The sequence below is a fragment of the Nycticebus coucang genome, chromosome 8 (assembly GCF_027406575.1).
Source record: "Nycticebus coucang isolate mNycCou1 chromosome 8, mNycCou1.pri, whole genome shotgun sequence".
Classification (NCBI taxonomy): domain Eukaryota; kingdom Metazoa; phylum Chordata; class Mammalia; order Primates; family Lorisidae; genus Nycticebus; species Nycticebus coucang.
The window spans coordinates 45,666,750-45,691,814 of NC_069787.1; the positions used below are offsets into that span (position 1 = coordinate 45,666,750).

At 40.2% G+C, this 25,065-nt stretch overlaps 1 long non-coding RNA gene across 1 annotated transcript in view; it reads right to left on the reverse strand.

Moving 5' to 3' along the window:
* Window positions 1–8,848, reverse strand: part of LOC128592618 (uncharacterized) — a 120,964-nt gene extending 112,116 nt beyond the window's left edge. Inside the window, exon 1 of the long non-coding RNA XR_008381948.1 lies at window positions 8,805–8,848. This is a non-coding gene — a long non-coding RNA (uncharacterized LOC128592618). The remainder of the gene's footprint in view (window positions 1–8,804) is intronic.
* Window positions 8,849–25,065: the final 16,217 nt, after the last annotated feature.

Genomic DNA, 25,065 nt, shown 5'->3' on the forward strand with positions numbered 1-25,065 from the left:
CATGCATTGTTGGTAGAAGTGTAAACTGGTTCTGCTACTAGAGAAGATAATGTGGTGATATTCATCAAAAATTACAAATGCATATGTACTTTGAACTTCTATGAAATTCTAGGTATACTTTGAAGAAAGTGACAGCAATCTACTGTGGCTTTGTTTAAAATAGCAAAAGATAAGAAACAACCTAAGTGTCCATTCAATAGGGAACTGGTTAAATAAATTATGGTACATGGAATACTATGTAGCTCTTAAAAATCAAAATACTGAAATGGAGTGAGATATAGCAAGGGAAAAAAGCAAGGTAAAGAACACCATATATAGCATATTACCTTTTGTGTAAACAAGAAATATCTCTATGTATTTGCATGTGTGTGGATAAAATATCTCTATAAGAACGCACAGGAAACTGATAACACTAACTGTCAGAGAGGGAGGAATGAGTGAGAGTAAGGTTTTTTTTAATGGTAAACTTTGGTTTTTGTACATTTTTTGGCCCTTTTTAAAATTTCAAAATATTAAGGGGATACAAATGTTTTGTTATATGGATCACTTTTGAAATGCTTGAGTCCCAGCTGTAGGTGTGCCCATCAACTGAATAGTGTTCACTGTACCCATTAGATAGGTTTTTGCCCTTCCCTTCCTTTCCTCCTCCAACCCCACTCGATTTCCACTGAGTTTTACTTCCCACTGTACACACGTGTTCTTGTCAATTAGTTCCAATTTAATAGGAAATACATGTGGTGTTTGTTTTTCCATTCTTGAGATACTTCATTATGAGAATGGTCTCCATTTCCATACAGATTGTTGTAAAAGGTGTTAACTTATCTTTTTCATACCTAAGTAGTACTCCATGATATACATATACCATTTTGTTAATCCACTCATGAATTGATGGACACTTGGGTTGATTCCACATTTTTTCAGTTGTGAATTGTGCTACAATAAACATTCAAGCGCAGGTATCTTTTTGATGAAAAGTCTTCTTTTCCTTTGAGTAGATACCCCAAAGTGGGATTCCTGGATCAAATGGTAGGTCTACTTTTAGTTCTTTGTGGAATCTCTATACTGCTTTTCATAGTGGTTGAACAAGTTTGCATTCCCACCAAAGCATGTATATGTTCTTTTCTCTCTGCAACCATGACAACATCTATTGTTTTTGGACAAGCCATTCTAACAGGGATAAGGTGATATCTCATTGTGGTTTAAATTTGCATTTCCTTGATGATTAGTGATACTGAGCATTTTTGATATGTTTTTTGACCATTTGTCTTTCTTCTTTTGAGAAATGTCTCTTCAAAAAGTATCTTTTGCCCACTTTTAAACAGGGTTGTTTCTTTGCTTCCTTGTGATTTGCTTGATTTCTTTGTGGAGTCTAGATATTAGCCCTTTATCAGATGGATAACTTGTGAATATTTTCGCCCATTTTGTATGTTGTCTATTTGTTCTGTTGATTGTTTCCTTATCTGTACAGAAGCTTTTTAGTTTAATCAAATCCCATTTACTTATTTTTATTGTTGCCATGATTGCCACTGGGGTCTTAGTCATAAATTCTTTTCTTAGGCCTACATCTAGAAGAGTTTTTCTTCTTTTCTTCTAGAATTCTTCTTCTTTTTTTTTTTTTTTTTTGGACAGAGTCTCAGTATGTCACCCTTGGTAGAGTGCCATGGCATTACAGCTCTCAGCAACCTCCAACTCTTGGGCTTAAGTGATTCTCTTGCCTCAGCCTCCCAAGTAGCTGAGACTACAGGTGCCCGCCACAACACCCGGCTATTTTTTTGGTTGTAGTTGTCATTGTTGTTTGGCATGTCCGGGCTGGATTTAAACCCTCCAGCTCCAGTGTATGTGGCTGGCGCCCTAGCCACCGAACCACAGGCGCTGAGCCTCTTCTAGAATTCTTACGGTTTCATGTCTTAAATTTAAGTCTTTTATCTATCTTGAATTAATATTTTTGAGTGGTAAGACGTAGGGGTCCTGTTTCATTTTTCTGTATGTGGCTATCCAGTTTTCCCAGCACTGAGAGTGAGACTTTTGATGGGATACAACCTTTTGTATCTTTTGAGTTTTGAATCATGAAAATAAAATAACTTATTCTGAAAATAATTTAAATAAACAAATTGCAAAGTCAACATAATTATGAAGAGACATTTCCAGAGGATCTGGGAGTCAAATCCCAGTGTTTTAATGTGTACACAGCATTCAATAACAGAAAATAATATAAGTAAATATATTCCACATACAGAGCACATCTGAGTTTGCCATAAAATTAATAACTTATTTTCTAGAATAAAATGTTACTCTAGAACCTATTGTTTTTATTAAAATATATTCTTTAAAAGTTTAAAGAAGACAATGCCTTCAGACTCAAAAATTAAAAGCAACTGAAGATAAATAGACTTTAACATTGGGAAACACAAAGTTAATTAGTTCTTCTTTGTTTTCAGGGCTCTACAATTATCTCCCTCTGGCAATTTTTAAAGCATAAGTGGTAGCCCACTATTTTCTGAATACTAGGCCAGATACTTGAACAGTAAAATCCTGGATACAAGTCTTTTAACACTTAAATATCTAAAATTGATAAATTCCTAAAATTGATAAATATCTAAAATTGATAAATTCCTAAAATAGGGAAAGGAACCTGTATAAACCTAAGGTATGAGGAGAGCTTTGTTTTGATCCAATATTTATCATCTACAGCAATAGAATAGAAGTGCAAAAACAACTCTTGTGAAGAAATAATTTTTACATAGGAAGCGTGGTAGTTTGCAAAACTTGTCACAAATTCCACCTGTGAGGACCACTTCCCTTCAGCCCTCTGAAAGTTCCCTAGAAATAAACTGACAATAGTTAGATTAATAGTAGAAAAAGACATATAAATATATTTAATGTACATAAGAATAGAGGAATCACAGGAGAATAATTACCCAATAACCCAATGAAGTCTGGATGCTTATATACTCATCTACATAGGAAAAGGGGAGGTGGGAAGAATGCGTATTTCGAGGGGTAGCAAATGATTTTTAGGGGGAACGAATGGTCCCAATGCTTAGACGATGATTAGTAAATAATTCCTTTTGGAAACTGAATGGTACCTAAGAATAAACAATAGTCTGGGACAAGATTCATCAGGGTTTTAAATGTGGTGTTAATTTTAAGTAGTTTCCTCTGTAAATTTTTTTTTTTTGAGACAGAGTCTTACTATGTTGCCCTCGGTATAGTGCTGTGGTGTTACAGCTCACAGCAACCTCAAACTCTTGGGCTTAGGCGATTCTCTTGTCTCAGCCTCCCAAGTAGCTGAGACTACAGGTGCCTGCCACAGCACCCGGCTATTTTTTTTGTTGTAGTTGTCGTTGTTTGGCAGGCTGGGCCTGGATGCGAACCTGCCAGCTCCTAGCCGCTGAGCTACGGGTGCTGAGCCTGTAATATGAGTTTTAATCTTCTCTGGTTAATAAAATGTCAGGGGGAGGATCAAAGTCATTTATGTCTCTTTTTGGTGGGTCTCATTTCTAAATAGATCAGGGAACTTCGAGTACATCCTTATCCTGTACTTTGGGAGAGACAGAGGATGGGAGATGATGAGGCGTCAGAGAGCCCTTGATGCGGCTTCTTTAGTTCAGGAGGTAAAGGTGCCATATTTTGGTGCCGACATTCCCATCCTGGTATGTGTTCACCTTTTAAATGTGAGTTTGCTGCTCCTGTCATCAGAGCTGCAGTCTGTTTCCCCACCCTGTGAACCTGGGTTGGGCTTATGTTTTGCTTTGATCAGTAAAATGTGGCAGACATGATGTTATGCAATTCCCGAGGCGAGGCTAGACCTCAACAGGCCTTGCAGATTCCGCTTTCATCCTCTTGGAGCATTGCCCTGAGAACATGTAAGGAAGTTGGTCTGCCCTAAGAGGGGATGAGAGGCCACCTCAAAGAGAAGCAAATGCTCAGCCCACAGCCAGAACTTACTGCCATTCATGTGAGTGAAGCCCTTCCCATCCCGTGTCTTTCAAGCTGGACATCCCTCTGAGCCCAGGAGAAACCAGCTGATAAACAGCTCAGCCAACCCATAGAATTGTTGGAAATAATAAATTCTTTTATGCCATTGTTTCAGGGTTATTTGTTGCCAGAAAATAGTAACTCAATTAGTAAGGTACTTTCATTTTTATTTAGCACAAATTGTCTGCTAAGATATGTTCCTTGTTTGTTTTATACCATCTCTGATGTCCCTACCACTGTGCCTATTATAGTCTACAACACATACCATAGGCACTCAATAAATACTTGTTAACTAGCCCCAACATACATATTATCTTTTGGGCATATTTATATTTCTTTTTTTTTTTTTTTTTTGGTAGAGACAGAGTCTCACTTTATGGCCCTCGGTAAAGTGCCGTGGCATCACAGCTCACAGCAACCTCCAACTCCTGGGCTTAAGCAATTCTCTTGCCTCAGCCTCCCGAGTAGCTGGGACTACAGGATCCCGCCACCCTCGGTATATGGGGCCGGAGCCTTACCGATTGAGCCACAGGCGCCGCCCCATATTTATATTTCTAAATGCACTAATTTACTAATTTGCAAACGGCTGAAAATCAACATAATTATCGTCAACAATTTGTATTGCTCTCATATCACAAGTGAAACAATAGAACATGTCATTGGGATATTGGTCCCTGGCTGCGGTGGATTATAACAACTGTCATAATAATGCTGGCAAGATTATACAGCAAGTTAGTCTTCAAATGCGGGTTAATAAATGAACCAGTGGACTTCTGTAAGTGAAACCCTAAGACGGTTTTTAAAATTGCCACTAATATTGTATTGGCTAGGGTCATAATAAACAGATCAATGAATCTTGGCAATGGACCTGACATCATTCTACTGATAAACTAATAATGGCTTGCAACTTGTTTACAAAGCTGTCTCACTTAATACCAGGATCACAAAAACTGATCCAAAATAACAGTAAACATGCTCTTCAGGAAGGAAAGCAAAAGCAAATGAGGAAATTGGAAAATATCAATATAAAATCAGTTATCTCAGTGATAAGGAGCTCCACAGATGCTAGTTCACTCTTGCAAGTTGGCTATCATTCCCAGTTTGATATCGAATCGGAAGACACTTGGCATGTCACCAATATTATTCCAGTAATGGAACACTAATGTGCTTGACCAACGGAGTATACACTGATGCTAAAAATACACCAAGCTGAACTGCAAACTATGTATATATGTATTTATTCCAAGAGGTTTTCAGATGTATTGCCTCTTTTCTTTTTAATTTTTTATCCACAGAATGTCAGGGAAACCAGGAACAAGATTTTGGACAGGTCTATGTAGTTCAAGGAGTCACTATTGGAGCAGAGACTAGAGTGAGGCATCCACATTCAGGTTATCTGCTGTTTTACTGCAAGATGATGCGAGGAGGAGTGATCCCAGAGAGCACAGCTGGAGGTGGAGAAGTCAGGTCAAGTACTCCGTGTGGTTTTCCTTCACCTGAGAGGTGCAGCCTCAGCCAACCCACCCATTAGAGAAAAACTCAGTTTTCAGGTATGGTGTGACTGGCATGTAGAGCAAAACAGCATTAACAAGAAATGAATTCATTTGTTCTAAACTGGTTACCTAAAGGATGCAAGTTCTCTGAGGAATCAAAGAACCTTCTGTTCAGCTGGCAGGTAAAGTGTGTCCTCAGAAAACCTGTATCAGCAACTTTCATGTACAAAATTGGAATGACTTGAACCATAAAATCCTCCAGGCTAGCTGTGTCAAAACCTCAGACTTGCAGTAAAAAAACAAACAAACAAAAAAGCACCTCCCCCCATCCCCCCCTCACACACACACATTCTGGTTCTGGTGCTTCCACGCACAAACTGTGATGCTGGCCAGTAACTGAACCTTTCCAAGCCAGATTTCCATAGACCAGTTTTGAATCTCTCCCTTTGCCTCACAACCTTGCCCTCCCACCCCAAATCCACCCTGACTTAAAGATGTTATACCCCCACACAGTCTCTCTTTTGATCTCAAGGAGAGATGCAAGACACGTGACTTAAAGAATAACTGGAAAGAGAGAGCCACCAAAGCAAAGAAAAGCTGGAGTGGGTAAGTGAAGAAATTCTGAATTATGAAAGCTGTCTGTCTCCCTGGGTCCTTTTACATTTCTTACATTTTAAGTATTAAGATATGAGAGGTACTGTTGGGAGCTGAGAGCTGCCTTTCTCTCTAGAGAATATGTTTTTTTAATCTTTTAATTGGTAAACATTCTTTAACATTGAAGAGTAAATATGCTCTGGATTTCCAAGTGAAAATATCACAGAATTGTAAAATACAGAACATAAGTCACTTTAATGTATACTTTACCCCTGCTTCTGTTAATATTGGGGTACATAATCCTGATTCTGGAGAAAAATCAAGATAGGAAGCTAAGACCTAACTGATTGGGGCTGGAAAGAAGCTTTGAAGAAGAGGGTGCAGGCATTCCATCAGTGAAACATTTTTATATGAAAAAACTTTAAAATTGTCATTATACATTTGCACTAGATTATTTATCCCCACTCAATTTACAATTATTAAGATGTGGAAAGAACCTAAGTGCCTGTCAAGCCATGAATGGATGTGGTAATGTATACCATGGAATACTATTCAGCCATAAACATGTGGAGATTTTATTTTTTGTATTAACCTGCATAGAGTTGGGGAACATTCTCTTTAGTAAGTATCACAAGAATGGAAAATCAAGTTTCCAATGTACTCAATACTGATATGAACCCAGTAGACCAACCAATACATGCCCACACAAGAGAAAAATGCCATTTAATTCAAGTAGGGGTAGGGGGCAAGAAGTGAGGTGGGGAGAAGGGAAGCAGGAGAGGGGTTGGTGGGCTCGCACCTAGTGGGCACACCTCCTGAGTATAGGACATAACTACAGCAGGGACTTTAGCTAGCAAATGCAAACACTGTAAATGGATTTTTTTATACCCTCATATTAATCTGAAATTAAAAAGTAAAATTGTCCTTATATAAACAAATCATTGCTCAGAATTAAAGACAGTATCTTTTCTCAATTTTCAGGTCTCAAAGCATCAAATGTTCAGGAAATACTATTCCTGTGATAAACACAGGGATGCTTGAGCCAAGATCCTTACCTACAAGAGCCTATTTGTTTCACTGGGAGAAAACAAGATACAGAAAAGGACTTAATAAAATGTCACAGTACAAGTTAGCTATGGATCAATACTAGCTTCCTATTGTCCTGGAAAGAATACAATCTGTGTTGAAATTCAGGTTCTTCTATCAACCAGCTGCATAACCTTGAGAAAGTTAGGTAACCTCTGTAATGTGGAGCCCTCCTCAGGAAAATGGCTTACCAACACTGGCTTCCTGAGGTTGAAATTATTAAATTAGAAAGGAAAAGTGTCTAATAAAACTAGTTAACTTCCATTGATTGTTGTATGTCGAGTACCATCCTATCAATATTTTACCTTTATTATAATATCCATTCTCAGAAGAACACATTGAGGGTGAGAGCAGTTGATTATTGGTTTGAGGTCACACAGTTAAGGAGCTTTGGTAGGGCTCTTCCACATCTATCTAAATCCAGAGTAGGTCTTTAATCCTCACATTTCCTGCCAACAGTTTTTCATCTAGTAAGAGAAATAAGGATAACACAAATAATAATCCACCATAAAATACAGTAAATGCTATAACAGAGATCAACAAGGGCAAATGAAAGAATAGGGTGATTATTTCTCATTAGTGGACCTTCATAACAAGGATCCTGATAAGATCTGAGCTCAACTGAAGAAAACTGAACAATGTGTGGGTTCCTGTAGTAAGAAAAAGCACATTACGTAGTTGGCAATCTGGGGAAAGCCTGCACATTGCCATTCTAATGGACCCTCATGCCAATTTTCTATCCCGAATCGTATAAAATTCCTGTTAAAATCAATAGCAAAACTTCAAAACCTTGGAGAAAGAGTCAAAATGCATTCTTAAGATAGTTAAGATTTCCCCCCCCGACATGCCTGTGAATTGGATGCATTCTATGAGCAACAGAGTTTTACAATAGCCATGACTCTTAAAAGTAGTAATTTTTCCTCTCTTCTGATTCAGGCTTGATTAGTCCAGGTTAACTTCTGGTTGTATCCTTCTATCTCTCTATTTCAGTGTTTAGTCCTCTTATCCATTCTCTTCATCCTTTCTTCTAAAGTTTGACTCATACTGCTAAGATGATAATGCCCAATACCTGCCCCATGTGCTAGCTCTCAAGCTAGTAATGGGAAACGCTTTGTCATCAAGGGCCTTGTATAAGCTCACAAAGTGCATCATGTAGGCAGCTATCTGTCCCATAACCATATGACCAATACTGATCATCAAAGACATAGATTCTACCCTCAAGCAATACAAAAAATCTATATGGCATTGGCTGAGGGTTTTTTTTTTTTCCTGTAAATAGTTCACAGCAAATCTTTTTTTTCTTCTCTTCTTTTCCTTTTTTTTTTTTTGTAGAGACAGAGTCTCACCTTATCGCCCTCGGTAGAGTGCCGTGGCGTCACACAGCTCACAGCAACCTCCAAATCCTTGGGCTTAGGCGATTCTCTTGACTCAGCCTCCCAAGTAGCTGGGACTACAGGCGCCTGCCACAACGCCCGGCTATTTTTTTGTTGCAGTTTGGCCAGGGCTGGGTTTGAACCCGCCACCCTCAGCATATGGGGCCGGCGCCGTACCCGCTGAGCCACAGGCGCCGCCCGTCCACAGCAAATCTTGACATCTAGTCCTCTCTTCTCAAAGGACAAACTAAGAACTGTCTAATATTAAAAATGGAACCACTGGGCAGCACCTGTGGCTCAGTGAGTAGGGTGCCGGCCCCATATACCAAGGGTGGTGGGTTCAAACCCAGCCCCGGCAGAACTGCAATAAAAAAATAGCCGGGCGTTGTGGCAGGCGCCTGTAGTCCCAGCTGCTCGGGAGGCTGAGGCAAGAGAATCGCGTAAGCCCAAGAGTTAGAGGTTGCTGTGAGCCGTGTGACGCCATGGCACTCTACTGAGGGCAGTAAAGTGAGACTCTGTCTCTACAAAAAAAATGAAACTACTTTGACATGCACTTTTTATTTCACTGGCCTGTAAGCTACTTGAGAGTAGGGACCCTGCTTATTACTCTCATAGCTCTCATGCTTAGGACCATGACCCAGACATAGTAAGCATTCAAACAATATTTGTTTTTTGTTTTTTTCATTTTATTTTTTTGTATATATTAAGTCTTTTGTACATAGATCATAAATAGATTTATGCCGTTTTCAATGTGTTGATTATTTGTACAAATTGGAGTGCTTACATCATACTAATCAACATAGCTTTCACCTCATTTACCCAATTATACCATTAGGACATTTGTGTTCTACACATGATAGATCCAACTTGTACTTGCAATGTGCTCCATAGGTGTGGTCCCCCTACTATCCCCTACTATAACTCCCACCCCTTCCCCTCAAACAATATTTGTTAAATGAATAAATTTTGTTAGCAAGTATTCTTAGTTTGTAAAACTCTATGCTTTTTTTCTATATGAAATAACAAAAATGAGAAGGTTCTCTGAAATCTCATCTACTATATTTCAACCAGGTGTGTTTAGCTTATAGGCAATAAAAAACCCATTACACATGTTTATCTCTCGATTATTTTTGTTTAGCTACAGGAGATTGAGAAACCAGTTATGTACTGTTATGGTATACACAGAGGAAGGAGCACCATAGATATATAAATTACTCAGAGACTTGTCAACTCACTTTGAAGAATCCATTTCTTTTCCATAAGCCTTTTATTCATTAATTTATTCAGCATACTTGAGATCTTAATACTTTTATACATTATTATTTCTTTTTAGGGTGGAAGCTGTGTTTTTGACTGAGACAATTGAAGATTACTGCCTCTGGCAGAGACAGCTTATTGTCTAGCAAAGATTTGTGTAACCCACTTCCATGGTGTGCAGTTGTTAGTGAATAGTGGCTTCCAGACCAGTGAGCACATTTCCCAGCCCTTTGCCCTAGGTGAAAATGTGATTCCACCCAATAATTTTAAAAAGTGGGCATATATTATGTTCTCTGCCCTCTCAATTCAGGAGAATCTGAAGCCCTAAAAAATGGCAGAGCCACAGGATAGAAGAACTCTTGTCTTGGAGTTACCATATAGCAGAAAAAAGCCAACAGTCCCCCTTCTGTTATGAGCAAGACACACATTTTTTTGCATGCAGCCACTAAAGTTGACAAGTTTGTCTGTCATAGCAGCTAATGTGACTCGTGTGTGATGTTTTTCTTCTATCCACTCCCTGGTGGAGGTGCAAGGGAACAATTCTGACACTTTGTCTCAGGCACATTGTTATTAGCTCCAAGACCAAAAATGAAATATGGAATGAGGAGAGAGCCAGATTGTCTATGTTCAGGTTCCAGGAGACAAGTTAAATGTTGAAAAGTTACGCTGTGAGCTAAGGGTGAGAGAGGAGGACATGAGCTAACAGGGGAAGGGAGTTGCTAGGGTGTAGGTGGGGGGAGAACAGAAGAGGTTATCTCAGAGAGTACATTTTAGAGTCCAGATTTTGGAGGGAGGATTCCAAACTGAAAGGAAAAGCGTTAAGGCCAGCCTTCAGACTTACAGCTGGAACAGAGGGAGCGTTCTCATTGTACTTTAGCAGCACAACTAAGGCTCTTCAACTGAGTCTGGCTGGAGGAGAGGCAGAAACCAGGCAGATGGGACCTGAAACCTCTGAGAGCCAGCAGGCATACAGAATCCCAGAGACCCAGAGGGTATACAGAAACTCCAGGAGGCTTAGATCCCTGATCAAAAAAGGCCAGGCATATATGGCTGACCTTTTGGTGATGTTATTTAGGAACTTTTTATCTGATAATGCCATTGAAACACTAGACTCTGGCTTCAGCTCCTGGGCAGAGAGTAGAAAATGATGTTTATATGCTTCTGAAGTGAGAGCCACAAGCATGTGTTTGGCAGAACTTTACTAGCTTCTAGGAAAGGAAGAGCTGTCTTCTCCTGGTGTTTACTGCAAATACTTGGGATGGCCCTGTGTCCATAGTAAAGCTATTTGGCTGGGACCTTGAAGAACTAGTTAAAGTCCTGAGATTGAAGCAAGCGTTATTGTACACGTATAAAATATTTTCTGTTCCTTTGTTTACATACATGCAAATGTATATTTGCAGCAGACTTTGTTAAAGATTTGTGAAGATGAAGGAGAATAGTTATCACTAATGTATGGAAAAACCAATACTGAGCTTTTCTGCCTGAGTTTTAGCCTCTTACAGTGATGCTCAATTTCTTTTTGTGCTTTTCTTTCTCAGTGTCTGCCCCCATTCCAAGCCCATTCTAACAATTTACAACTTTATTACGTGATGTAGTCAGCTCCTTACAGCTCTCCCTGCTTAATCCTCTGCCCTCCCTATGCAGTTATGTGTACCCCAAGCCAGTCTGCCACCTTGAGCTGTCTGCTCTGGGTCTCATGGTTTAGTCCCAACCAGACAAGCTTCTGCAAAGGAAGGAGGCAGTGTAACCGGTCTTTTTCCCACTAGGGTTGCCAGAGTTAGCAAATATTAATAATAATGCATGTTGGGGGAAAGGGGGAAGATGGTTAGAGAATTTTTTAGGGTAATGAAAATACCACATATGATTCTATAATGAAGGGTGTATGTCACTATACCTTTGTCCATAATGTGTAACACCAAGAGCGAACCCTCAATGTAAACTATGGATGGTTCATGTAGGTTCATCAGCTGTAACAGATGAACCACTCTGGTGGGAGTGTTGATAATGGGGAAGGCTATATGTATATACAGGCAGGGGTATGTGGGAAATCTCTGTACCTTCCTTTTAACTTTTCTGTGTACCTAAAACTACTGTTAAAAAATAGTCTTTAAAAACACACAGAATGTCCAATTAAATTTGAATTCCAGCTAGACAATAAATACATTATTTATATAAGTATAACCCAGATATTGCATGAAACATACATGTAATAAACTGTTATTTGTTGTTTATCTGAAGTTTATATTTAGCTGGACATCATGTATTTTATCTGGCAACCTTATTTCCTTGATGTCTTTAATTCAGCCTGCTTCCTTCTAAGGTAAAACTAGTTATATTAATTTTGGGCTGAAATGTATTCTTTTTTAAAATTAAACTTAGTACCTAGAATATTACCTAGCTTGTTGTAGTTGCTCAATAAATAATAGAGAATGAATCACTTGAGGTAGGTTACAGTGTTAAACAATTTGCCATTTATTTATTTATTTGACACAGAGTCTCAAGCTGTCGCCCTAGGTAGAGTGCTGTGGCGTCACAGCTCATGGCAACATCAAACTCTTGGGCTCAAGCAATGCTCTTGCCTAAGCCTCCAAAGCAGCGAGATTACAGGTGCCTGCCACAATATCCAGCTATTTTTTTGTTGCAGTTGTCATTGTTGTCCTAGCTGGCCCGGGCTGGGTTTGAACCCACCAACCTAGATGTATGTGGCTGGTGTCCTACCTACTGAGCTACAGGCACCACCCTAAGCAATTTGCCTTTTAAATGCTAGAGATAGGAGGCAAGGCATGGTGGCTTACACCTGTAATCCCAGCACTTTGAGAGGCCAAAGCTGGAGGGTGGCTTGAACCCAAGAGTTGGAGGCTGCATATACTGTGATCATGCCACTATACTCTAGCCTGGTTGACAGAGCGAGACTTGATCTCTTGTTTAAAGAAAAGCTAAAAACTGAGGTATTTGGGTGGTGGCGAGTGTATGAAGATAATACAAAATGCCCTGCCTTCTCTCCCAATCTGTTTTCTAAAATTTGTAATTTGGGATTAAGCTACTGTCATATTATGAAAGGTTTCATTTTCTGGTAGAAGAAAGACTTGGGAGGAATTTTAAATTTTGACCACTTAAGACATCTTTGATAAAGTTTTTAAATATCTTTTTTGTTAAGGTAAATGTATCAAATAAGTCTTTGCCTTCACTCAGAATATAATTTCTTATATTCTGAATGTCATATTTGTCAGATTATTAATTTCTAAATCTAAATACAGATTTCTCATTTCTTTTTGTGTCTTTTTTTATTATTATTAAATCATAGCTGTGTACATTAGTGCAGTCAAGGGGTACAATGTACTGGTTTCATACACAATCTGAAATATTTTCATCGAACTGTTTAACATATCCTTCATGGCATTTTCTTTTCTTTTTTTTCAGGATTTATTTATTTATTTATTTATTATTATTAAATCATAGCTGTGTACATTAATGCGATCATGGGGCACCATACACTGATTTTATAGACCATTTGACATATTTTCATCACACTGGTTAACATAGCCTTCCTGGCATTTTCTTAGTTATTATGTTAAGACATTTATATTCTACATTTACTAAGTTTCACATGTACCCTTGTAAGATGCACTATAGGTGTAATCCCAGCATTTTCTTAGTTATTGTATGAAGACATTTGTATTCTGCATTTAGTAAGTTTCGCCTGTACCCATTCTAAGATGCACCGTAGGTGTGGCCCCACCCATTATCCTCCCTCCACCCTAACCCCCCCACTCCCTTCCCCTTCCTTGGCCCTTTCCTCATAGTCTTGTGCTATAGTTGGGTTATAGCCTTCATGTGAAAGCTATATATTAGCTTCATAGTAGGACTGAGTGCATTAGATACTTTTTCTTCCATTCTTGAGATATCACCTAACTCCAGTAAGATTAGCCCACATAACAAAATCCCAAAACCAGAGATGTTGGCGTGGATATGGAGAATACTCAGAAATCTTTTTGTGTTTTATAACTGCCAAATAAGAGGCATTAAATTTATGTTAGAAGAAGTAATGAAGAAAGGAAGGAAGGGAAAAAGGAAGGGAGGAAAGTAATTCATATGGAAAAAAGGAGAGAAAAATCAAATCCTTATAATTTATATTGAATGCTGTTTTAAAGAATAGTGTCTGTCGGGAGGCTGAGGCAGGAGAATCGCGTAAGCCCAAGAGTTAGAGGTTGCTGTGAGCCGTGTGACGCCACGGCACTCTACCCGAGGGCAGTACAGTGAGACTGTCTCTACAAAAAAAAAAAAAAAGAATAGTGTCTGAATAAAGACAACCCAACAAACCATAAAAAGTGAATTCTCCTATTTCAGTGAACATGAAAGTCTCAGCAATTCAATCCAGAACAATCTATTCTAACTCATCAAATGTTTCTTGAGCACCCACTCTAGGCAAAGCCACTGTACTAATCAGTGTTACATAGGTTGTTAAAAGATAGATACTTTGGGCGGCACCTGTGGCTCAGTGAGCAGGACGCTGGCCCCATATACCGAGGGTGGCGGGTTCAAACCCAGCCCTGGACAAACTGCAACAAAAAAATAGCCGGGTGTTGTGGCGGGCGCCTGTAGTCCCAGCTACTCAGGAGGCTGAGGCAGGAGAATCGCCTAAGCCCAGGAGTTGGAGGTTGCTGTGAGCTGTGTGATGCCACGGCCCTCTACCAAGGGCAATAAAGTGAAACTCTGTCTCTACAAAAAAAAAAAAAAGATAGATACTTTAAGATTTAAAGAGTTTATTTGAGCAGATGGTGATCTGGCAGCATCTGACTACAAAGGGGTTCAGTGCCCCACTGAAGGAACTCACAGGGAAACTTTAAAAGGTGCATTCAGAAGAAAGACCAAGAAAATATTTTATTGGCTAAAGGGGAACAGCGGTCTTAAAGTCCCTCGTAGAGGTTTGTTGGCCTTCTCTGATTGGTAACGTCCCTAGTAGAGGTTAGTATTGGTTTCCAAATTACTCTCAATTACTTTTTTGTAATAAGGGGAAAATAAAATATTGTCCTTCAAAAAAATTTACTGATTAGTTTTTGGGGGTGGAGGAAGGGGAAAAAGGAGGCAAATGTACTAATGAATAAGCTTAATTCAAAGTAAAGTAAAAAGAAAATGAAGGAGATCAAATCCGGAATTCAGGAGAAGGTTTACCCCTTGAATTAACCTTGAGAGAAAGAAGTACAAAAGGAAAGTATTCTAAGTAGAGAGCACAGCTTGAGTAAAGACAAAGAGGTGAGAAAATCCAAGGTCCATTTCTGGAAAGGTGCAAACATTTTAGATGGATAATATAGTGATAATACTGCATACTTCTAGATACAGCTCAAAGAATTACAATTGAAAAATGAAATAGATTTAATAGACAACTAAATATAACCATCTGTCAGTCCATTTTGAATGAAACCAGCTAGAAATGAATTCATGCATGTATGTCCTCACGCATATAGACATACCCACACAAACATACATAGATAATATCTTTTAAAAGTGTTCTTGTTCATTGTTGAAAGTGGCCCAACACAAAAGCCCTTCGATATCTTCCTGCCAGTCATATCTGTGAGCTCCTTTATAGCAGTGGAAGTTTAACTCATATAGGAACTCTGCAGTTGAGTTTTGGGAACATTTTCCATGTGTCAGAATATCAAGAGAACTGAGTTACAATGCTCAGCACTGGAATGCTGAATCTTAGCTACATGTGCCTCCCAGCTACAATTTCATGTTTTTTGAAAGACTAATCCAGGCATTACATTATTGTCAGTGCCTCTCAAAATATTCCTTGCCAATTATTCTGCTTGTTTTCAAAGGTTCTCTTAGTACAGGTATTTCCTGTTTTATTTCAAAATTAATGATTAATGATAGGCTTTTGAAGGTTTAGAGAATTAATTGTGGTCCGAGAAACCTTTTTTATTATTGGATAGGCATTGCCTACACTGTTCCAACAATTTTCCTTCTCTCAAGTTGAAGAGGTAATTATTTTTTCCATAATCATACATTCTTTAGTACTTAAAGAATATATTTTGACAAGTTTATTTGCAGAATTTGTTTTCAAAATGCAAACATCATGATACTCTTTCCCAAAGAGTAAAAGTCTCACTTTTATGTTTATTCAGTTTTGAAGCATTTTTTCTATAATAGCTACCAGCATAGTACTTCATCATTTATTAGTGCTTTTATTCTTCCTAATTGCCAAGAAAACTTAAAAGAGGAGCAATATTTCTGAATTAACAAATACTCATTTTAGGAAGAATTGGTGAAATATTTTTAATGTCAACATTGGTAGTGATGAAATATTCTACGAAACTTCAGTTTTCTTTAAGGAAGTGATAGTATTTCAAGAAATTATGAGATCAGTTAAATAGTACAGTTTCCACTGTTAAGGGCTACCAGTAGAAAACCTGTAGGGCAAAGAATATTCTTGAAATCAATCATTATAAAAATACGCACTTCATACAAAAAATTAACAACTTTATTCTTTGTCTGGGTTAATATAAGAAAGACTTTTCTTTTGATTCTGATGACATTTTATCTTATCCTTCAAATAGTACCTTGAACTCTCCCTTTTTCGTAGCCTTTTTCCCACTATTACCTCTTCTGACTCAGATTATGTGGCCCAAAGTGTACAATCTTCTCAAGACCAGCATGCTCTTTTTAGCCAGGAGTGGATGTGACTGGTGCCACTTACAATCTGCAAACCTGGGCAGAGAACCAGAGAATCACACCTGGCACTCTGGGCTTGTCTAAAGAAGATGAAAACAGGGCATGCTCAACTTCAACTGCCAATATGACTAAGGCTACCAGCCTTCGATATGCCTTTGTTCTGATCCTGAAAGATCACAATGACCCATAGTCACACTGAAATATGAAGGAGATCTTCTCTTTTCCTCTGGGTCATAGTAACTGCCTTCCATAGGTTATGAAAGTTAACCTTATGTTCATAGCACTTTTTTTTTTTTTCGTAGAGACAGAGTCTCACTTTATCGCCCTTGGTAGAGTGTCATGGTGTCACAGCTCACAGCAACCTCCAGCTCCTGGGCTTAGGTGATTCTCTTGCCTCAGCCTCCCCAGTAGCTGGGACTACAGGCGCCCACCACAATGCCCGGCTATTTTTTGTTGCAGTTTGGCCAGGGCCAGGGTTGAACCTGCCGCTCTCAGTATATGGGGTTGGCGCCCTACTCACTGAGCCACAGGTGCTACCCTCATAGCACTTTCTTTGACTACCAGTTCTATTAGATTTGAAAACAATGTATATATGTATATTTGTGGATACACACACATGCGCACATAAACACACATTCAGATATGCATATGTATATTCTAAAAAAAAACTTCTCCCCAAATTATTTTCAGAATGTCATAGGGCGGCGCCTGTGGCTCAGTCGGTAAGGCGCTGGCCCCATATACTGAGGGTGGCGGGTTCAAACCCAGCCCCCGCCGAACTGCAACGAAAAAATAGCCAGGTGTTATGGCGGCGCCTGTGGTCCCAGCTACTCAGGAGGCTGAGGCGAGAGAATCGCTTAAGCCCAGGAGTTGGAGGTTGTTGTGAGCTGTGTGATGCCATGGCACTCTATCGAGGGCCATAAAGTGAAACTCTGTCTCTACAAAAAAAAAAAAAAAAGAAAGAAATTTTAATACATTGGTAATAATGATGTCCTTACATTTATTGAAGTAATTGAGTTGCTTGTCACAACCACCCGGTAGGTTGGCAGTTAGGTTTACATGCTAAGAAGTAGAAGGAAAAGTAGTAATGATTAAAAATACATTTGAGTGCTACTCTTGACTCTGGCTGGTTTACTTTGGACATCATAAACTTTTTCTTTTCAGGATCTAATATTTGGGAATATGCTTGAGAAAACAGAGCTTCAGGAAAAGCTAAAAACGACTTCTTTTTGGCTGACTCATTCTGACTTTAAAGTAATATGTCTTTATAGGATACGGTAAGAGTTCAAAGTCTGCTTTTATATTTTCCATATTTCTTTCTTTTTTTTTTTTTATAGAGACAGAGTCTCACTTTATGGCCCTCGGTAGAGTGCCGTGGCCTCACACAGCTCACAGCAACCTCCAACTCCTGGGCTTAAGCGATTCTCCTGCCTCAGCCTCCCAAGTAGCTGGGACTACAGGCGCCCGCCACAACGCCCAGCTATTTTTTGTTGCAGTTCAGCAGGGGCCGTGTTTGAACCCGCCACCCTCGGTACATGGGGCCGGTGCCCTACCAACAGAGCCACAGGCGCCGCCCCATATTTTCCATATTTCTTATTACAGAAAAATAATACTGTAACCCATGCATTTGTTTAATTCCTGCTTTTCTTTCAGTGGGGTCAGCACTGCTTCCTTTTGTCATGAAGGAAAATGTGGCAGATAGTGTAGTTCCTTTGGTAAAGTCTTCTTCTTCTTCTTTTTTTTTTTTTTTGTAGAGACAGAGTCTCACTTTGTGGCCCTGGGTAGAGTGCCGTGGCCTCACACAGCTCACAGCAACCTCCAACTCCTGGGTTTAAGCGATTCTCTTGCCTCAGCCTCCCAAGTAGGTGGGACTACAGGCACCCGCCACAATGCCCGGCTATTTTTTGGTTGCAGTTTGGCCGGGGCCAGGTTTGAACCCACCACCCTCGGTATATGGGGCCGGCGCCCTACCGACTGAGCCACAGGCGCCGCCCTGTTCAAGTCTTCTTGGTGTTCTTTCAGCCCCATAAGCTATAGAAGGGGAGTTAAGGTTTTTTGTTTGTTTGAGACAGTCTCACTCTGTCACCCTGGGTAGAGTGCTGTGGCATCATAACTCACAGCAACCTCAAACTCTTGGGCTGAAGCAATCCTCTTGCCTCAGCCTCCCAAGTAGCTGGGACTATGGGCCCCTGCCACAGTGCCTGTCTATTTTTTTCTATTTTTTAGTAAAGAAGGAGTCTTGCTCTTGCACAGGCTGGTCATGAGCTCTTGAGGTCAAGCAATCCATCAGCCTCTGTGTCCTAGAATGCTAGGATTACATGCGTGAACCACCAAGCCCACCTGGAGTTAAGGTTCCTATTAGACAAATAGTGTCCATGAATCTGGTCTTAAAGAGCGTAGATAAAAACACAAGAATATTCTCTAGTGGCAGAATATTTCAGAAGAATATATGCTTGGATTAGAAACATGTACAAGATTTTTAAATTCTTAGAGTTTAAGTTTCCCCCTAAAAATAGTGATAATGTCGGCCTAGTGGTATCTTCATCATGATTAAAAATTATTGTGACTGTAAAACCACTCATATGTATTTTCTAAAAACTTCTTTAAAAAATTAGGTGAGTATTATTTTAATTTATTTTGTATTTAGCACACAGTATGCACTCTAGAGCAAATTGGTCCTCTCTATTCACAGGCCATTTTTAAAGTGCAAATTTTGTTTTCTGCAATTTCCCATTTCAGATCCTACTGTTAAATTAACTCAAGATTTACTGATCAGGGCTTCCTTGCTATTTTCCAGCTTGCCAATCTTTGAACCTGGTTAAGTTTTCGAAATCCCGCTTTCCAATTTATATCATGCAACTCATGACCTTGGACTCACAAGGCCCCACGGCTCTACTTTCCTCTGATGCTTTCTTGCTTCCATGGCAGCAAAAAAAACAAACAGCTCCCTGAGTCAAGTTACCTTCTCAGTATCTCTGGACTGGTTCTCTAAACTGGCTGAGTATTGGAAACACCTGAGAGGCTCTTTAAACATCAAATATGCGCTGACTCTGATTCACTAGCAAACCACCAAATGTGCATGGTGATGTGTCACACATTTAGCTAGACTAAGTCACCCCTAACCCCAAGACATAAGGAATAACTCATTTTTCCATTGTTTCACTTTGTATGTCTTCCAAGGACCTCTTTTTCTTCCAGCTTACTCTAAGTCACTGTATATAATCTCAGTCTTCTTGTTCTTCAAAGGACTAACTTCCTTGGTTTTTGCCTAGAGCTTCCAGTATGCTAAGTCTTACTGGTTCTTCAAAAACTTTGCTAGTTTTCATGCTCCTCCCTCTTCCATTTCTTCTCTATAAACCAGAAGGAACTATTCATTCTTATCCCCCCACCCCATCCCATGCCCTCCAGTCTTCTCTTCTAATCAGGTGCATGGGAAGGGCCCTCTACATTCCCGTCTCTGTGCTATCCTTAGTGCGGTCACATTCTCCCCCTGCCTTGACATTCCTGCTGGCCTTTGTTGCTACAGTAATATCTTCTCCCTGGTTGGCCTCCAGCTGCATTCAAAACCTAGTACTTGTTGCCTGTCTCAGCTCCAGCCCCGGCCTGACCTTTCCCCCTTCTGGCAGGACTCCCCTCCAACAGGGTGTGGTGACAGAGGGCCTTGCTGTTGCCATCCTTGCCTCTGCCAGCTGGGCCTGCCAGGGTTGCCATAGAGTCGGGCTGCTAAGTCCCAGGCCCTGGAAAGGCTGTGAAGCACTCTGGCCTCTGCACCCTGGTCAGAGGCAACTGCCAGGGCAGTTTTGTGCAACTGATGTGCACCTCCTGACAGCCTCGGACATGGGGTGAGGGCAAAGGCTTTGGGCTGCAACTTGCCAAAGTTGTCAGAGCTCCCAGGAGATCCACAGAGCAAAGGGGTCAGGGAAGAAAGGCTGGCTTGAGGGCTAATGATGCTTTTCTTGTGACCGGATTGTCATCTCCATGAGAATGATTCCACTCTCCCAGTCCTTTCTTCTCCCCAAACTAAAACTGGTGGTTTATAGCCAGCCTGCTGGACAGGCTTTGCCCTTCCCTCTCCCCATGCCTTGCTTTAAAACTAAGAATGAATAGTTCCTTCCTTATCATCTCTTCTCCAAAATCTATCACCTATTCCACACCTCCTTATGTTTGTCAGTAATTATTTCTCCTTATTGCCCAGGCTTGAAAACATGGATACATATTGTTTTTTCCATCTCCTCTCCACATAGCTGTTGTTGACCAATTCATTTTGTTTTATTTTATCTGATTTCTTTTTATTTTTCGAGACCAAGTCTCACTCCATCACCCTAGGTATAGTGATGTGGTATCAGCCTAACTCACAGCAACCTCAAATTCCTGGGTTAAAGTGATCCTCTTGCCTTGGCCTCCTAAGCAACTGGGACTACAGGCAGGTGTCACCATGCCCGGCTGGTTGTTTTTTTTTTTTTAATTTTATTTTTTATTTTAAGTAGAGACCTTGCTCTTGCTCAGGCTGGTCTCAAATTCCTGGGCTCAAGGGATCCTCCTGCCTCAGCCTCATGAGCATCTGGGTGAAGCAGCTGGTACCACCTGTTCCTGGCTAATTTTTTGAATTTTATTTAGAGACGGGATCTGGCTATGTTGCTTAGGCTAGTTTGGAACTCTTGGCCTCAAGTGACCCTCTCACCTTAGCCTCCTAAAGTGCTGCGATTACTAGTATGAGCCACTGGGCCCTGCCCCTTTCTGGTTCTTTTATTCAATAAATGTTTGAGTTCTTTGGGTGGTGCATTCTGAGGGCATCATTTAGCAAACAAAGCTGCCAACATTTCTGTTCCCGGTTGTTGATATCTACCCCACTGCCTGGCCTGCCTTTCACTCTTGGTTTTTATCTCAGGCTTAAGTCGAACTTTTTTTCCCAAAGCCTTTTTCAGGCAGCCTCAGGACTCTGGCTTCCCCTGGTCTCTTTAATCCTATTTCTCCTAATATCTCCATTACTTGTTGGTATCTGCTTTCTATTCCCTTTATTTTGCCCTTTTCTTGATGAAGACTTTGTATAAATATCTTTTTTACTTAGATGTCTCTCTAGAGGTTTGTCTCTGTTGTTTTGTCAAGAGTTCTCAAATTTTGGTCCTTGAAAAGCAGCATCAGCATCACCTGGGAACTTGTCAGAAATGTAAATATGCAGGCCCCATCCCAGAACCGCTGACTCACAATTCTGGGGGTGAGGCCCAGCATCTGTGTCTTAGCAAGCCCCCTAGGGGACTCTGATGCTCCTTGAAGTTTGGGAACCACAGACCACCCGGCCATGGATTTGAGATTGCAGAACGCTTTGTCTGCCTGTTTATTCCCTAAGGATACTGCAAGATACCTGGGACCTTTATCCTTCTGATGATGTGCTTAAACGACTTGGAAAACTCTAAGGCTTTTGCAGTGATTCATTTTTACCCCATCCCTTTTCAAAATTATTTGAACCCACTTAGATGATAAAATGGAAAATTAGAATAAAGGGAAGGAAGAGGAGGCAAATACACTAACCACAGGGGTTACTATTGTTCTCATATAGTGTTCCTGAGCTTCCCAGCAGCAAGGAAAATAAAGAAATTAATGTCTTTCTTGTCTCATTCCTACTAGAGGTGGTCAAAATGCAATTTGTAAAGTCCAAAAGAAATTGCCCATGTGGAACCTTCTGGAGTGGCCACTTAGAGAACTAAAAGATAAAATCCACAGCAAAGGTTTTATATCACATGTACCAATGATTTTTGCATGCCTGGTTTTGGTTTTTATCACCATTAGAGAATTTGAGCCAATGCTTGGTGTAAAAGGAAGAGGAACTATTTCTGAATCTGTGACAAGATCACATTCTGCCATTTCTCATAATTTGGTGGCTAAAAGGAAGGAGTTAATTTTCCCCAACAAGCCAGGCATAAGAAATTGGGCGGCACCTGCGGCTCAGTGAGTAGGGCTCCAGCCCCCTATACCCAGGGTGCCAGGTTTGAACCCAGCCCTGGCCAAACTGCAACAAAAAAATAGCTGGTTGGGGTGGCACCTGTGGCTCAAAGGAGTAGGGCTCTGGCCCCATATATCAGAGGTGGCATGTTCAAACCCAGCCCCAGCCGATATATAGCCAGGCGTTGTGGTGGGCACCTGTAGTCCCAGCTACTTGGGAGGCTGAGGCAAGAGAATCACCTAAGCCCAAGATTTGGAGATTGCTGTGAGCTGTGATGCCACAGCACTGTACTGAGAGTGACAAAGTGAGACTATCTCAAAAACAAAAAAAGAAAGAAAAAGAAATAACGCAGAATGTTGTCTTGGATTGTGATTCATTCTGGCTAGACACTTGGAGACAGGAAAGGTGCGTGAAGGGTGGGCCATTATCCACTAAAAAGAGCAAACATCTAAAGGATGGCAGCCCTGTGCGAGATCCGAGGTTCCATCTTACTAGCCCCATGGTCCCTGAACCTGAACAAGGTAAGTTTGGGCTGGCACACAGGGTTCCACATTAAGTAGAAGCCAAGTACAGAGAGACTAGAACTAGAAGACAAACCATCTAAGAAATTAGATAAATCTCTTCTGAGTGCTGTCTACCATGGAGAAGAGTTTACACAAAACCCCACAGAGGGCCAGGCACGGCAGTTCATTCCTGTAATCCTAGCACTCTTAGGAGGCCAAAGCAGGTGGATTGCTTGAGGTCAGGAGTTTGAGACCAGCCTGAACAAGAGCAAGACCCCATCTCTACTAAAAATAATAATAAAAAAAAATAACTAAGTGTGTGGTGGCACACATCTGTAGTCCCAGCTACATGGGAAGCTGAGGCAAGAGGATCACTTGAGCATAAGATTTTGAGGTTGCTGGGAGCCATGACTCCATAGCACTCTAGCCTAGGGCAACAGAGATAGAATCTCTCCCAAAACAACAAACAAAACAAAACAAAAACAACACAAAAGCTTTTTTTGTGGGGATGAGATGCTTTCGTGTGGTGCCTGATAATAATGGTCATAATAAAGCTTTTCTGAAATTTGGGGTTTAAACCAACACTGCTACATAAAGTCAGGGATGATTTTACGTAGGACTGGTATGCAAGTGAATTCATTTTCGGTAAGTCCCTGTCCTCTTCGGCTGTCTGTATCCACGATCTGGATCCCCTTCTCTTGAATTTGACAACCTTAAGATACCTGGACATCAGTGGGGGAAGAGGGGAGCCTAGTTTTAAGTGCCAAGGAATTCTTGACTATAGAGTGTTTTTAACCATCTTTCCTTAGTAATCTAACACAGCAATTTTCCTGAAGACAGCACTATGAAGAGTCTCCAAATATTTGATAGAATAAGTAAGCAATGAAGAAGAAAGATCACAGAATTTAGAGTTAGGATTCTAGACAATGTCATTTACCAGCTGTGTGGCCTCATCAGGGGAGATAATGCATTAAAGTGCTTTAGGAACTGAAAGCATGTTGGTTGTTATTCCTTGTATATGGCTAGGGAAATTAATCTTTATTTTTATAATTTCAAATACAATTCACACTTAATTATGAGAAAAGGGGTATTTCAGGGGAGTTGTAAGTACATGAGCTGGTCTGAGCCACATTTCTCATATCTTGTTCAACCCTCAGCCCTCATTATGTGATAGTGTTTACTGAGTGTCTATCACTTGCCAGCATTATCTTGTTTAATTGTCACAACCACCCTATGAAATGAATATTAGTCACCTAGTTTTATAGTTGAGGAAACGGAAGTTCAGAGTATTTAAGGGATGTCTTTGAGGTAATTCAGCTGGGACTGAAATAAATCCTTCCTGGAGATACTGGTTTTTCACTATGTTCTACTGCCTCCCAGAGTAGAGGAGAAATAAGAACTGTCACATTTCTCATTCCCAAATCAGCAAATTCTTTAATATCAAATTTCTGGAAAAGTTCCTCCCTAAAATGTAAATTTAAGTACTGAAAATAAAGCAATGATTGTGGTCATTACTCTGGAGGTTTCTAAGGTAATTTAGGCTTATAGTAAATGGAATATAAAACTTCTCATGATCTAGAGTATTTTTTTTTAAATCACTAACTGCATTATTCTCTTCATACCAGAATTATTGTCTCTAATATAAAAAACAATTTAAATTTATCATTCCTTTTTCTGATCCTTCTTTTACATGCTCTAGGATACTATAATCACGTTCATATAAAATGAGCAAGGTGAAGGAAATAACCAAGGTGAAGAAAGGGAATCCTTTTGCTCTCTGGAATGTTTTTGGCCTGATTCTGTGAAAAGAATGTATAGAGGATTAAGTATGTTTTCCCCCATAAATTGTGCTTGTTAGTTCCTACCTCCCAGCAAGACTAGCTACATAATTTGTAGGTCCCAGTGCAAAATGAAAACTAGGGCACCCTTGTTCAAAAATTATTAAGAATTCCAAGACAGCAACAGTAGGCCACAAGTGGGCACGCAGGCCCATTTACGTGGGACTCCCTCTGCAACTAGGCAGATCACAGGCTCATGCCACCAGCACTGCCTCCCAGCACTGTTGCGGCTTCCATGTAGCCAGGGGATGAATATCTTTGGGGGACAATCAGTTGGTCCTTTTAGTGTTATCCAGCTAAGGAGTCCCTGAAGGTCACCTAAGGCAT